At 38.5% G+C, this 12,598-nt stretch overlaps 1 long non-coding RNA gene across 2 annotated transcripts; it reads right to left on the reverse strand.

Moving 5' to 3' along the window:
• Nucleotides 1-236: 236 nt before the first annotated feature.
• On the reverse strand, nt 237-6,340 carry LOC106540969 (uncharacterized). Of its 2 annotated transcripts, none has more exons than XR_015696798.1 (4): nt 6,070-6,340; nt 4,902-5,125; nt 4,045-4,238; nt 237-721 (listed from the first exon to the last, which is right to left on the reverse strand). It is a non-coding gene; the product is annotated as an uncharacterized LOC106540969 (long non-coding RNA). The 2 variants fall into 2 exon arrangements; XR_015696797.1 differs by having other exon boundaries at nt 4,045-4,199; nt 6,070-6,339.
• Between the last annotated feature and the right edge of the window lie 6,258 nt (nt 6,341-12,598).

Genomic DNA, 12,598 nt, shown 5'->3' on the forward strand with positions numbered 1-12,598 from the left:
TATTTTTTTGCTAATGATGGGATTTGGCTAGTCAGTCAATTAATTTCATTCACATTGATTATGTCAGTGAAAATTATAAGCTTTCTTTCTATCCAGATGTCAGAACATAAGTCGTGGCACTTGGGTCATATCACATGTGTTAACTTAGATTGACAGAACATGAACACAACCGCAAGCTAAGTAAGTGTCAGCGTTCCAAATATCATCCAGAATTAAATCAGAGTCCAAGGCATAGCTTTCATCAAAATTCCAATTTAATAAGAGAGACATGTTGGTACATTTGTGGGAAACCCGAATTTGAAAGCTTCCTGGGGTTCCCACCCAGTTGAAAGTTCATGATCTTGTCCCCACACCCACAAGTCCATCACATGGTTCAATCTTCCTCTGGCACACTGGCATTTCCATCCATCTAGTTCGGGTCAGGTGCAGAGGTGCGGAGACAAAGAATGACCTTGGGTTTCTAGAAAGGAATGTTTTATTTTGACAACACATTCTACAATTCTACTCCTTACTAGTCCCCTTCTCAATTACGCCACTAATGAAACAGCATAGTAAAGAAAATGTGTTTGTGGCAAGCCAAAATCCTAAACGGAATATGAATGCAGGCCTGACAATAAGTGTCTAACGCAGTGATTCTATAAAGGAGCCAAGTTCCAAACTTAGGGTAGTGTACTAGTTAAGAGTACTGCCTCTTCCTTTAGTCATTTCTTTGAGTGTTCACCTGTAAAAAAAAATGAGGACAGAACATATTAGGTAGAATGATATCAGTGTATAATTTGTCAGCTTCATTCTCCATATAATATGCTAAATTTTCACAATTATATTTACAAAATACATTTTCACTTACATTCAATTACCGTATTTATCGGCGTATAACACGCACCGGCGTATAACACGCATCCCCCATTTTAACACAAAAATTTGAGTAAAAATTTTTTTCATTAAAAATAAATGACTTGGAAGCTCGGAACTTAATGTTGGATTAAAATTTATAACATTAGAACATGAATTATAACATTAACTCCTCTTAAAAGGCAAATATGAAATGAAAAAACACCTCTTTGAGCAAAAAGTTATTTCCATTTTCTTCCTTATATAATATTTTCTGTTTCAACATAAAGTGCCTTCCTTCCTTCCCTCCCTCCCATCCCTTTCTTTATGTTTTCTTCATGCTTTCTTTTCTTTTTCCTCTGCTCTTTTTAAATCCCCCCCCTTCTTCTCCTCCTCTACATTTAGGTTGGATTAGTTTGTACAACGGTCATCAAACTTCTGAAGTAAAAATAAATAAATAAATCATATTTAAGAAGAAGAAGAAAAAGGAAGACGTTTTTAGTTAAGTCAAACGTTTTAATAAAAGTTTCATCTTTTAAGATTTGTCCAACACATCCAATTGTAACCTTAACAGTAAAGAATATCACCCCAGCTGCTAAAGGTTCAACCAGTCTGAGAACCATTGAAAAGACAACAGTGCAAAATCCAAGACACAACTTCCTCACCGCCATTGCTTTGGTACCAAATCTTTGAGGAAGGGGCTCCAGAAAGAAGGAGGAGGAGGAGGAGGAGGAGGAGGAGGAGGAGGAGGAGGAGGAGGAGGAGGGAACCAAAGAGAGGCTTTTACCGAGTCTGCGCCCCACAGCCAGGACCGTCCTTGCGCCTCCAGCCGCGTTTCTTCCCCGCAAAGCCCTTCGGGCAACCCGAGAGTTCCGCTTGACGCCAGAAGGGCTTTGCAGGAAGAAACGCCGCGTTTCTTCCTGCAAAGCCTTTCTGGCGTCAAGCGGAACTCTCGGGTTGCCCGAAGGGCTTTGCAGGAAGAAACGCCGCGTTTCTTCCTGCAAAGCCCTTCGGGCAACCCGAGAGTTCCGCTTGACGCCAGAAGGGCTTTGCAGGAAGAAACGCCGCGTTTCTTCCTGCAAAGCCCTTCTGGCGTCAAGCGGAACTCTCGGGTTGCCCGAAGGGCTTTGCAGGAAGAAACGCCGCGTTTCTTCCTGCAAAGCCCTTCTGGCGTCAAGCGGAACTCTCGGGTTGCCCGAAGGGCTTTGCGGGGAAGAAACGCGGCTGGAGGGGCGCAAGGACAGTCCTGGCTGTGGGGCGCAGACTCGGTAAAAGCTCTCTTTAGTTCCCTCCTCCTCCCCCTCCTTCCACAGTCTGAGTGACGCTGCCGCCAGGCTGAGAGCTGCTGCTGAAACAAGTTTGGGAAGGTCCTTTGCGGGCGGCCAGTTCTAGCCGCCTGCAAAGGACTCCCCCACGTTTGCTTTGAAAGAAACCTCTGCGCGGGAGTTAGAAACCTCTGCGCGGGGGTTTCTTGCCATGTGCGCGGCCACGCGGCCGCGCACCTTAGAGGGAACAGTTGACCCGGCGTATAACGCGCAGTATCGGCGTATAACACGCAGGCAGGGTTTAAGCTTCCAATTTTAGTTTTAAAACTGCGTGTTATACGCCGATAAATACGGTATATTATGGAAGAAACTCTCATTTTGATTTTACAAATTTACAATTGGAAGAATGTTAAACACCTTTTCAAATGTCTATGCTAAAATATAATCATGCAGTTTCTAATTTTCTCATCACATGCTGTACCTATCAGCCAATATTTTGTGTGTATGTATGTAATTTCTCAACATAAGAAGCTCATTTTAATTCTGCTTAGAACTGCAAACCAAAACAAGTATTTAATACTTGGGGAGTGACTTCTTTTTAAAGAGAGATCACTGAGCTTAAGGGTCATTGTTAGGTGTTTCAACTAAAGGAATTTTTAAAATTAAAAAAATAAATGCTTTGACAAGTATTTCCCATATTTAGAATATAGTTTTGGAAGTAACAAAATTATATTAACTTTAATTGCAGAAATGGTTAGGGATTCTGTTTATATAGACAAATATAAAGAAAAAGTACAGCCCAAGTAGGTTTAGCCTAGCTTTCCCCCGAGCCTTTTTACAGGAGATAAAAGCTTATTAAACCTGTTTTATTACCAACAAGAGGATGGAGAATCACACCCCTTTATTAAATTATGCAAATGTGGGGGCTATAGAAAAGATCAATGGGCTAGATCATAGGTGTCAAACTTGCGGCATCACGTTGCCATCATGTGACATATCATGACATTTTTCCCTTCGTGAAGCTGAGACGGGTGTGGCCTGCTCGTGATGCATCCGGCCCATGGGTCACCAGTTTGATACCCGTGGGCTAGATAGAGGTCAAAACTTGCTCACTTTTGTTTATTAAAATAATTTAGAAATAACATTCTAAATAACATTCAGGGTGGACATACCAATTACTGTCTCTAGCTATGTGACTGCCATGTTCACTGACATATCTAAAACCCAAAGAAGGAATTATTTCAGCAGGAAGAAGCTCTCAGCCAGCTTTATCTATGCTCAGAAGCTTTGTCCCTTCTGCCGGTGTGGGTGGGGTAGGCCAATCGCTTTGGGGTGAGCAGTTCCTGACCCATGCCATGAGAGGTTTTAATGTGATAACCAACACCTTGAATAAAACCCAGAAGCAAACATACTTAGTAATGCTATATATTTTAATTAGTTCACTAGGGAAAGGACTACTGAAGGGGCTAATGTTCAAAAAATCCCCTCCCCCGTTTTCCATTCCCATTAAATTATGCATAATTCAATATTTCTTTTCTAATGAAATATCCCTTCTCAAAATAAGGCCACTTTAATGAAGAGCATTTTAATTCAAAAGGAATTAGTGTGGCTGTACCAATATATGGTGTACTGCACACACTTGACTAGCTATTGGAGAGTGACTAAGCCTCAGTCTTCCCCTTGCATTATAATTATAAGCAAGCACAACTCCAACTTCTCCCCCATCAAGGTTGATGGCAATGTCAATGATTCCCAGTCAGTGATTCATGTTGGCCAGATAGGATTGATAATCATCAGAAGCAGCTTCAGATGGTCAATAGGTAATGGTGGGATTCAAATTTTTTTACTCCCAGTTCTGTGGGCATGGCATAGCTTTATAGGTGTGGCTTTGTGGGCATCGTAGGGGAAGGATAGTGAAAAATCCCCAATCCCTCCCTACCGCACTAACCTGCTTTCCAGCTCCATTTCCCTGTTCAGGGCAACAAAAGATCATCAGCTGGGAGGCAGCAGGGGCTGAGCCAGCCTATTTGCCAGTTTTTTGAACTTCTCAAAATTTCCACTACTGGTTCTCCAGAATCTGTCAGAACTGGCTGAAGACCACCGCTGCCAATAGGACAGACATACGAAAATGATGAACAGCAACTATTGTAAAGCAACAGCTGAGTTATATTAAAGTTATATTGAAACATTGCCATCCTGTTCCTTTATGCATTTTATTTTCATATATGAAATGTGCAAATTGCATTACAGGTCAAGCTAGAATGTTCTTGACTTCAACAGAACCATGGGCAAAAAACAGCCTTCTCAGTTGAAATGCCAATTGCAAAAATTGTATGTATATTAGAAAGAAGCATCAGGACAAAAGCCAGAGACATGCATTTAAGTTGCTATTATGCTGCTTATGGGATCTGTTGAAGTGAACTGCTTTTTTGCTCTTCATTTAGACATGCTACAAAAAGCAAATTAAGTCACAATTTCCATTATGGGAATTTTTAAAATATTTCAATTAAATCGCCACTTGCTAAAATGTCCAATATTCTAAGATAATAGCAAAAAAGGGATATTATTTCACTTATGTTTCTAAATTGGATCAGCCTTTGAAAAATAAACAGTATTACAAACGTCTCTGCATCTCTGCAATTTACTACTGTAATTTCAAAAGCAATTCTGAGTTATGCATAATGCAATAAACAACTTGAAACAATAGTACCAGTGAACTCCAAAATGGCAGAATTTTACAAAATTTTACAAAATAATGTGTAATAATGTGATACATCATTTACTTTATTGCACTTTGTAGATTACCTTTCTGACATTAATGCCAACAGTTTTCTCTCCTTGCGCATATCTGTCCCAGCTTTGTAACAGTATCAATCAGATTAAGGCCTGCATTTAAGGCGGGGTGAATGGCATAATTCCCAGAGTCTCTCCATAAGAAGGAACACAAAAAGATTCCATGCCACTTAAACCATGTGACCAAGTGTAATGCCAAGTCTATTTCTGGTGCTCCACCATCTGAAATTAGCTCTCTGAAATTGAAATTAAAATACAGCTTGAAATGTAATTTAAAAGCAGGAACGTTGGAATATTACTTCTGAAAACACATATAAACATTTAACAACTTCATATCGGTTTCCAATGGATCTACACACAGGAGCTCAATTACAATTAAGCCTCTACAAAGTGTTTGAAAGTACACTACTGCAAGTGAGGCCTTGCAAAAAATAATAATAAAAGGTGCACCTTCAAGAAAATTTGACATGGCTGTATCAAAGGATTCCTTTTGAGTGTCTGAACATGCAGAGTTCTTTAGTTTTGGTTCAGCAGAAATGCTGTATATAAATACACCTGAAGATGATTGGTAAAAGCCTCTGAAGTAGTTCATCAAGCCTTCCTGAGAATACAGGTAATCTTCGACTTATGACCACAATTGAGCCCAGAATTTATGTTGCTAAGTGAGAAATCACAGCAGTTGTTAAATTTGTAACACGGTTAAGTGAATCTGGCTTCCCCATTGACTTTGCTTGTCAGAAGATCACAAAAGGGGATCATATGACTCTAGGATTCTGCAACCATCACAAATATGAACAACTTGCCAAGCAAATCATGTGGCTGGGGTTGCTGTAACAGTGATAAGTGTGAAAAATTGTCATGTCTCTTTTTTCAGTGCCGTTGTAACTGAACAATCACTAAATGAACTGTTCTGCAGTCTTATTATAAGCACAAACCACACACACACACCAAACTCAAAACTTAATGCTGCTCGACCCTCTTTTATCTTCAACAAGACTCTGAAAGAGCCTCAGTTCTTTCCAACAAAAGAAGCGGAGGGCCGAGGGGTGTGGTCTGGATGCTTTAGGGACCAGGAGCCCCTGCCCGAGCCCGCCAGATGTTAACGGAGGGTCCATTCATCCTCCCCTCTACCCCCTCCATCCTTCCCCTTATAAAGACAACGGGGTGTCCCATCCATCACCTTTCCCCGCAGAAATGTTGCTGAAGCGGATCTGAGCTGGCTTATCTTTATCCTGGTAAGAACTGCGATTGCCGCCAGAGTTGCGGCTCCCTGTGGCCGCATTCAGAAAGGCCCCTTTTGTGCTTGCGTTCTCCGGCATGTCTGCGGCCGAATGCCCGCTCAGTCCTCCGATGGAGATGGATTCTTTTCTCCCCAGTCCTAGAACCTGCGCCACCAATGCTTCCCAACGGCTACCTGAAGTTTCCAGAACGCGCGCGGCAGCATTTGGGAGAAGAAAGGTCCTTACACGGTTCCTCAGGCCGTCGCTGAGAATGACGCTACATACAGGGCTGTCTTTGTAAGCGCCTGATTTTCAATAAACACAGGAAAGCACGGACGCTTTTTCAAGTAGTGACCTCCGAGAAAGGAAAGAATGAATTTGGCTTGTGTACATAAATGTCTTCCAGAGGCTGAAGCTGAACTATTTTAAGCATACCAAACATAATACCGAACAGCGAATAAGAACAGCGAATAAGGCATCAAAAGCCATAGGCTGATCCTATTGGCTGTTCAGAGAAGCTTCAAGATTTAAGCAGCATACAGGTTGATCAATAAAGACATAATTCTTTTCTTTTTTTTTAAAGGTCACACTTAATTTCCCAACAGTCTCAATGCTGAATTCTCTTTTGGTGCTGAATACAATTGGAAACGTTAATTACCACAAAATGAAAGAGCCTTGCTAAAAGTAAGGAGAATATTCATAAGGAATAGTGGAAACTAAATTATTGAATATATATTTATGAATAAACAGTCATAAATTAAATAGGCAAATTCAAATTAGATTGCAAGGCACAAAATAAATAAGGATAAATAAAATCCATACCTTTATTCTGCAATTCTATTTTCTTTTTCTTGAAAATAATACTAGTACAAAATGAGTAGAATTTTAAAGTAAATCTGCATAAAAATACATCCTGGTAGAGCTAAATCATATTTAAGAACCTATTTTTTAAAGAAATCAGTCTTAACTTTTCAAATATGGAGAATACCTTTAAAAGTAACAAATGTTGCATAAATATGGCAAGTAAATTATTACTACTGGAAGATTTCTGTATGCCAAAAATTCTTAACTGTAAAACATCTTTATCAAATTTATATTTTACTGGGCTGAAAAATGACTTGTTTCAGTATTGATAACATCTTTACAACATTAGATGCTGTGTAAACACTGAAAATGGCAACACTGACTTTTCTTTTGCAATTAATGTAAGGCAGGGTTGTGTCCTATGCCCATTTTTATTTCTGATTATCATGGACTCTACCATAAAAAAGGCAATGAATAAGTTGGTCCAAAGATGCTCTTTTCAAGAGGCAACTGGATTTTCTGGTTTTTCTTTGAAAACATTTCACTTCTCATCCAAGAAGTTTCTTCAGCCTTTTGAAAAAAGCACTTTTGGGACAACCATGACCTGGATGACTGAGAATCAAAGAATCATAAACAATGAATAAGTTGGGTTTTTTGCATTCCGTGGAATAAACAAGGCAAATTGTCTGACCTATATTTTGCTGATGACATAGCTTTACTTGCAAATGAGTCACAGCTGAAAGTTATGACACTGGCACTTGAAGCATGGCAAGTAAAGTGGGCTTAGAATTAGTGAAGACAAGACCAAACTGATGCAAGTTGGCAATGTTCAAGACAATGCTCTGGTAACTTTAGGAGATCAGGAATGGTCTTGTGGAATTTGTGGAACAATTCAACTATCTTGGTAGTATTGTGGATATAGATGGGGAAACAGAAGGAGATATGAATGCCAGACAAGTAAAGCAAATGTTGTTTTCCAAAAAATGGTTTCAATATGGACCAGGACCACTATAAACACACCAACAAATACCAGATTATTTAATGCCATTGTCATACTGACTACCATCTATGCCAGTGAGATCTGGAAATCCACAACAAGAATTATTCATAAGATCAATGTCTTCTAATAATGTTGCCTCAGAAGGATTCTTTGTATCTCATATCAGGACTATGTAACAAACAAGGATATTATACAATGAAGTAATTCCTAAAGACTCAGATAGTGACAGAATGAAGAATGAACTTTGCTGGACATGTTCTCCTCATGGGTGAACAAAAAATGCAATCAACTGGATACCACCAGATGGCTGGAGAAAAAGAGGAAAGCCAAAGACAGCCTGGCACCAAACATTTCAGGAACATCTGAAAAATTTCAACCTTAAATGGAAGGATGCAAAGATTGTAGTTGAGTACTGCAAATTGTGGAGTACACTTGTAGTCCAATATACTTAGCACAGGATATGATGATAGGAAGACATGATGATGGTGAGTAAAATGAGGCTCATGGGTTTCAATAGTAGTCACAGTGGAGGCAGCAGAACTGCTGGGTGCAGCATATGTGAAGAAGTACACAAAAGCTCTCGTGGCCCGTCAAAACCGCGGTCCACAAAAGCGCGCTCGACAAAAGCGCGCATTTGACGTCATCACAGCGCGACGAAAAAAATTAAAAATTGAAATAAAAATAAAATTAAAGCAAGCCGATTCATATAAAGGTAAGGGTTAGGGTTAGGGTTAGGTTAAGGGTTAGGGTTAGGTTTAGAGCGTTAGGGTTACGTTTAGCGTTAGGTTAAGGGTTAGCGTTAGGTTTAGCGTTAGGTTAAGGGTTAGGTTTAGGGTTAGATTTAGGGTTAGGTTAAGGGTTAGGTTTAGGGTTAGGTTTGGGGGGGTTAGGGTAAGGTTTTCGCTTTATTTTTACATTTATCGATCACAGCGCGATGTTTTCGTCGTGCTGTGATGACATCACGTACGAGCTTTCGTCGAGCGCGATTTTGTCGTCCGCGGTTTTGTGGTAGAACCAAAGCTCTTGCTGCCTGCTTGTTTTCCTTGTAGAGTGCTGGTTCAGTTCAGAATGTTTATAGCTATATCTACCAATCAGTGCCTTCCTGATACACCTTCCCAAGCACGCCTTTGATAGAGGAAGCAAAGCCCAAATTATTTGTGCATACGGGAGCACATCCAGCCCAGTTTCTAGAGTTGAGGTTACTATCTGCTCTGTTATATATCTCCTGTGCTCTTATAAAGATTTCTGCCTCCAATCAAACTTAATACATTCTCCCAATTGGTATTCCGAAGTGTGCTTTCATTCTTCTCTGCTACTAGACAGAGGTTCTTGTAGAAAAGTGGAAGAGCAGTGAGTCTAACTGAAGAATGGCTGTAGGAAAGAAGAAGGGAAGACCAGTTCAGATGTGTCTGATATGTTCTTTCCTATCACATAACATTCACACATCTATAAAGAGTCATATGAGAAGAAAGGAAAGGGAATGTGACAGATGCTTGATCTCATCCTTGCTGCTGCTGTTATTAGATAAATAGATCAACTATAATGTCACTGTAGCATTTTTCACTTTTTCCCCAGATGTCTTTCATGAACTTCAGTTACCATAGAAGAGAAAGATAGGAAACATTTTATATGAAAGAAGAAACAACTACTATTGGCTGATTTCAGAAACACTAAGCAGGGATTCATTTAGTTTGTAATTTGGTAAAAAAATTACAAAGTTATATAATAGGCTGAGAATTTTTTTAAAATGGAAAAAGGCAATAGAAAAAACTTGTGTATTGCTTCTACTTTTCTGTTTCACTATCAAGTATCTTGAGGGGCATTCTAATTTAAAAACTGATATAAGTCTGTGAAGATTTGAATTGGAAATTGTTTTCAAAAGCAGTGTCATCAATTTGATGAATTGATTCCATTTCCAAAGGAATCTCTGAAACAAATTCAAATATCAGAGTGAAATTTGACAGGTTTTGTGCACACATACTCTTTTTCCTGATGTTCCAAATGGATTCATACATCCAAATCAAATAAATTGAATGTTTCAAGTTCATCTGGAAATATAAATAGGGCCAGGTCTGGTCCATATATAAAAATGAGAAACCAAGTATAATGGTCTGTTCAATAATTGATAGGAAAACACAATGCAATTCAAGGATGATAAGAGTGACTTTCAGGGAAATTGAGTGCAAGTGAGTTTTCTCCGGCTTCACTGCAGCTATGCTAGAATTCTTACACCTTTCTGAAGAAAGAACGTTTCACTGAAGCACAAATTCTGTAATGTGTGGATATTAAAATTTCTAGTGCTAAAAAGAAATGTTCTAGAAACCTCATAATTATTTCTACCAAAGACTTCAAGAGAGCATCTCTGGATTCTCTCCAAACACTATCCATGCTAAAATAATGTGAGATGAGTAGGGTTTACTATTTACTGCAAGTTACCTAATCCCTTCCAGGAATATGAATTGTTTTGCCAAAAACCAACTGCAGTTGTATAACCTTGTATTGTCTTGATTGTCCTTTTGACCACTCAGCATTTCCATTTGTTTTAACAGGAGATTTTTTGTTGAGAGATTTTTAACTCAGCTGTCTTGGATTCTTATCCCTACTATTCTATTTCTTGCCTCTCCCATGAGAAAATTTGGAATTGTATTATAGGCCAAATGTTGGAATAATCAAGAGCTTTTTCTCTGAGAACCTTTCTCGTTTACCATTAGCTGTGAAATATGAAACTATCCATGTGGTATAGCTGAACAAATTCAGACCAAGAATAAATAGGCTTTATTTATTGAAACAAGAAGAGTATGTGAGGTTGCAGTTTTAGGAACCATACTTTAAAACGTTAGAAGACAAAGAAGTGGGTGGACCTAGAACAATATTAAATGTAATTAAATACAAATAAGATTAAAATTAACCATATACTAATATTATTCATCAGGTATTTAAGGAAGCCACGCTAAATTTTCCAATTGCACCCAAGGTTTTGTAACGCTCCCTATTTCACGCTATGAAGCTGAAATTGAGGAAACGCTGTCTTGCTAAAAGAGATTTTTTTTACTTGAGATGAGACTTGAATTAGAGGCTTTCTGATATGTAAGGCAGTCACTGAAGCACATCACTTTTAATTATTAATTTATACCAGTTTCTCTGATTCCCCTTCACTTTCTCATCTGAGCTTTTATAACCCAAAATGTCATGACAAATTGAATCTTGCATTTGGACAGCTCCTTTTATTTCAAGTGGCTGAAAGTTATACAAAAGCCACCAGATGGCAGACCATCACTTCTTTTATTTTTCTTAGTTGTTTTTCTATAGGCAGAAAAGTTAAAGAGGTCTACATAGTTCATAAAGCTGTCAGAAGATCAGAACTCTGATAGAAGTAGGAATGTAAAAAAAAATATCCCAATGTGGTTTCCCGTGGAAGATAATTGGGTGGCTGTGCCAGAACAGATTCCATGTGGTACTGTCAGCAGGAAATCGATTCCCAAGGATCCATCATTTCCTCCTCAAAAATTACATTAAAAAGTGCATAGTTGGAAAATATGAGTTCCAAAAAGAGTTTGAAAAAGAATGCCCAATAGTTTCTGCACACAATGTAAATATTAGGAATATTATAGATAAAAGTGTGTATATGTGTATGTGGGTGTGGGTGTGGGTGTGTGGAGGTGTCTATACATACATATTGTGATCAGTTTCTGTGCAGTACAAGATAGAAATCAGCTCAGAGTTATGCAATATTATCTGCCATTCCCCATACCTTCCTTGGGAGAACCTCTTTTACTAATATTAATTCCTTGGTTTGTATAATTTCTCTATATTTCATAGTACCTTAAACAGAGAGGGGGGAAGTACTGCTTTAAAGAATTTAATTTTATGTCATGCAAATTGTTAAATTATTCATTCTGAGCATTCAATTCAACTGTGTATGGATACATAATTTATATTCAGTAATCCAGAAAGGAAAAAAGACCAGCGCAGCATACAATTGATTTTAAAAGCTTCAGTCAGCTGGAATTGAATATATCCAGGCAGAAGTTTGAGAATAAGACTCTGAATTCTAATCCCACCTTGGGCACAAAGCCAGCTGGGTGACCTTTGGCCAGTCACATTTTGCCAGTCCTGGGGAAGAGCCAATGGCAAATCAGTTTGAAAAACCTTTCCCCAAAATTTCAGGGACAATTCAACAGGAGAAATAAAAAACCCTTCATGATACAGGTAAAACTCGAAAAATAGAATATCGTGCAAAAATTCATTTATTTCAGTAATGCAATGCAACTTAAAAGGTGATGTTAATATATGCATAAATATCCAGCATAAAATGGCAAAAAATATACATTGGATATGGTGGATTTGCTTAATGACTACATGGTTTGCTTAATCACAGTGACAAATGAGCAACATTTGGGGTCCATTGTGATTGTTAAGCAAGGACTACTTATAATGTTATCAACTCTTTAGATTTCAAGATACAGGTGAAACTCGAAAAATTAGAATATCGTGCAAAAGTTCATTTATTCCAATAATGCAACTTAAAAAGTGAAACTAATATATGAGATAGACTCATTGCATGCAAAGCAAGATAGTTCAAGCTGTGATTTGTCATAATTGTGATGATTATGGCTTACAGCTCATGAAAACCCCAAATCCACCATCTCAGAAAATTAGAATATTGTGAAAAGGTGCAATATTCT

Source organism: Thamnophis sirtalis, unplaced genomic scaffold (assembly GCF_051295495.1).
Source record: "Thamnophis sirtalis isolate CommonGarterSnake01/CBP01778 unplaced genomic scaffold, rThaSir2_p1.2 scaffold_5, whole genome shotgun sequence".
NCBI classification, from domain to species: Eukaryota; Metazoa; Chordata; class Lepidosauria; order Squamata; family Natricidae; genus Thamnophis; species Thamnophis sirtalis.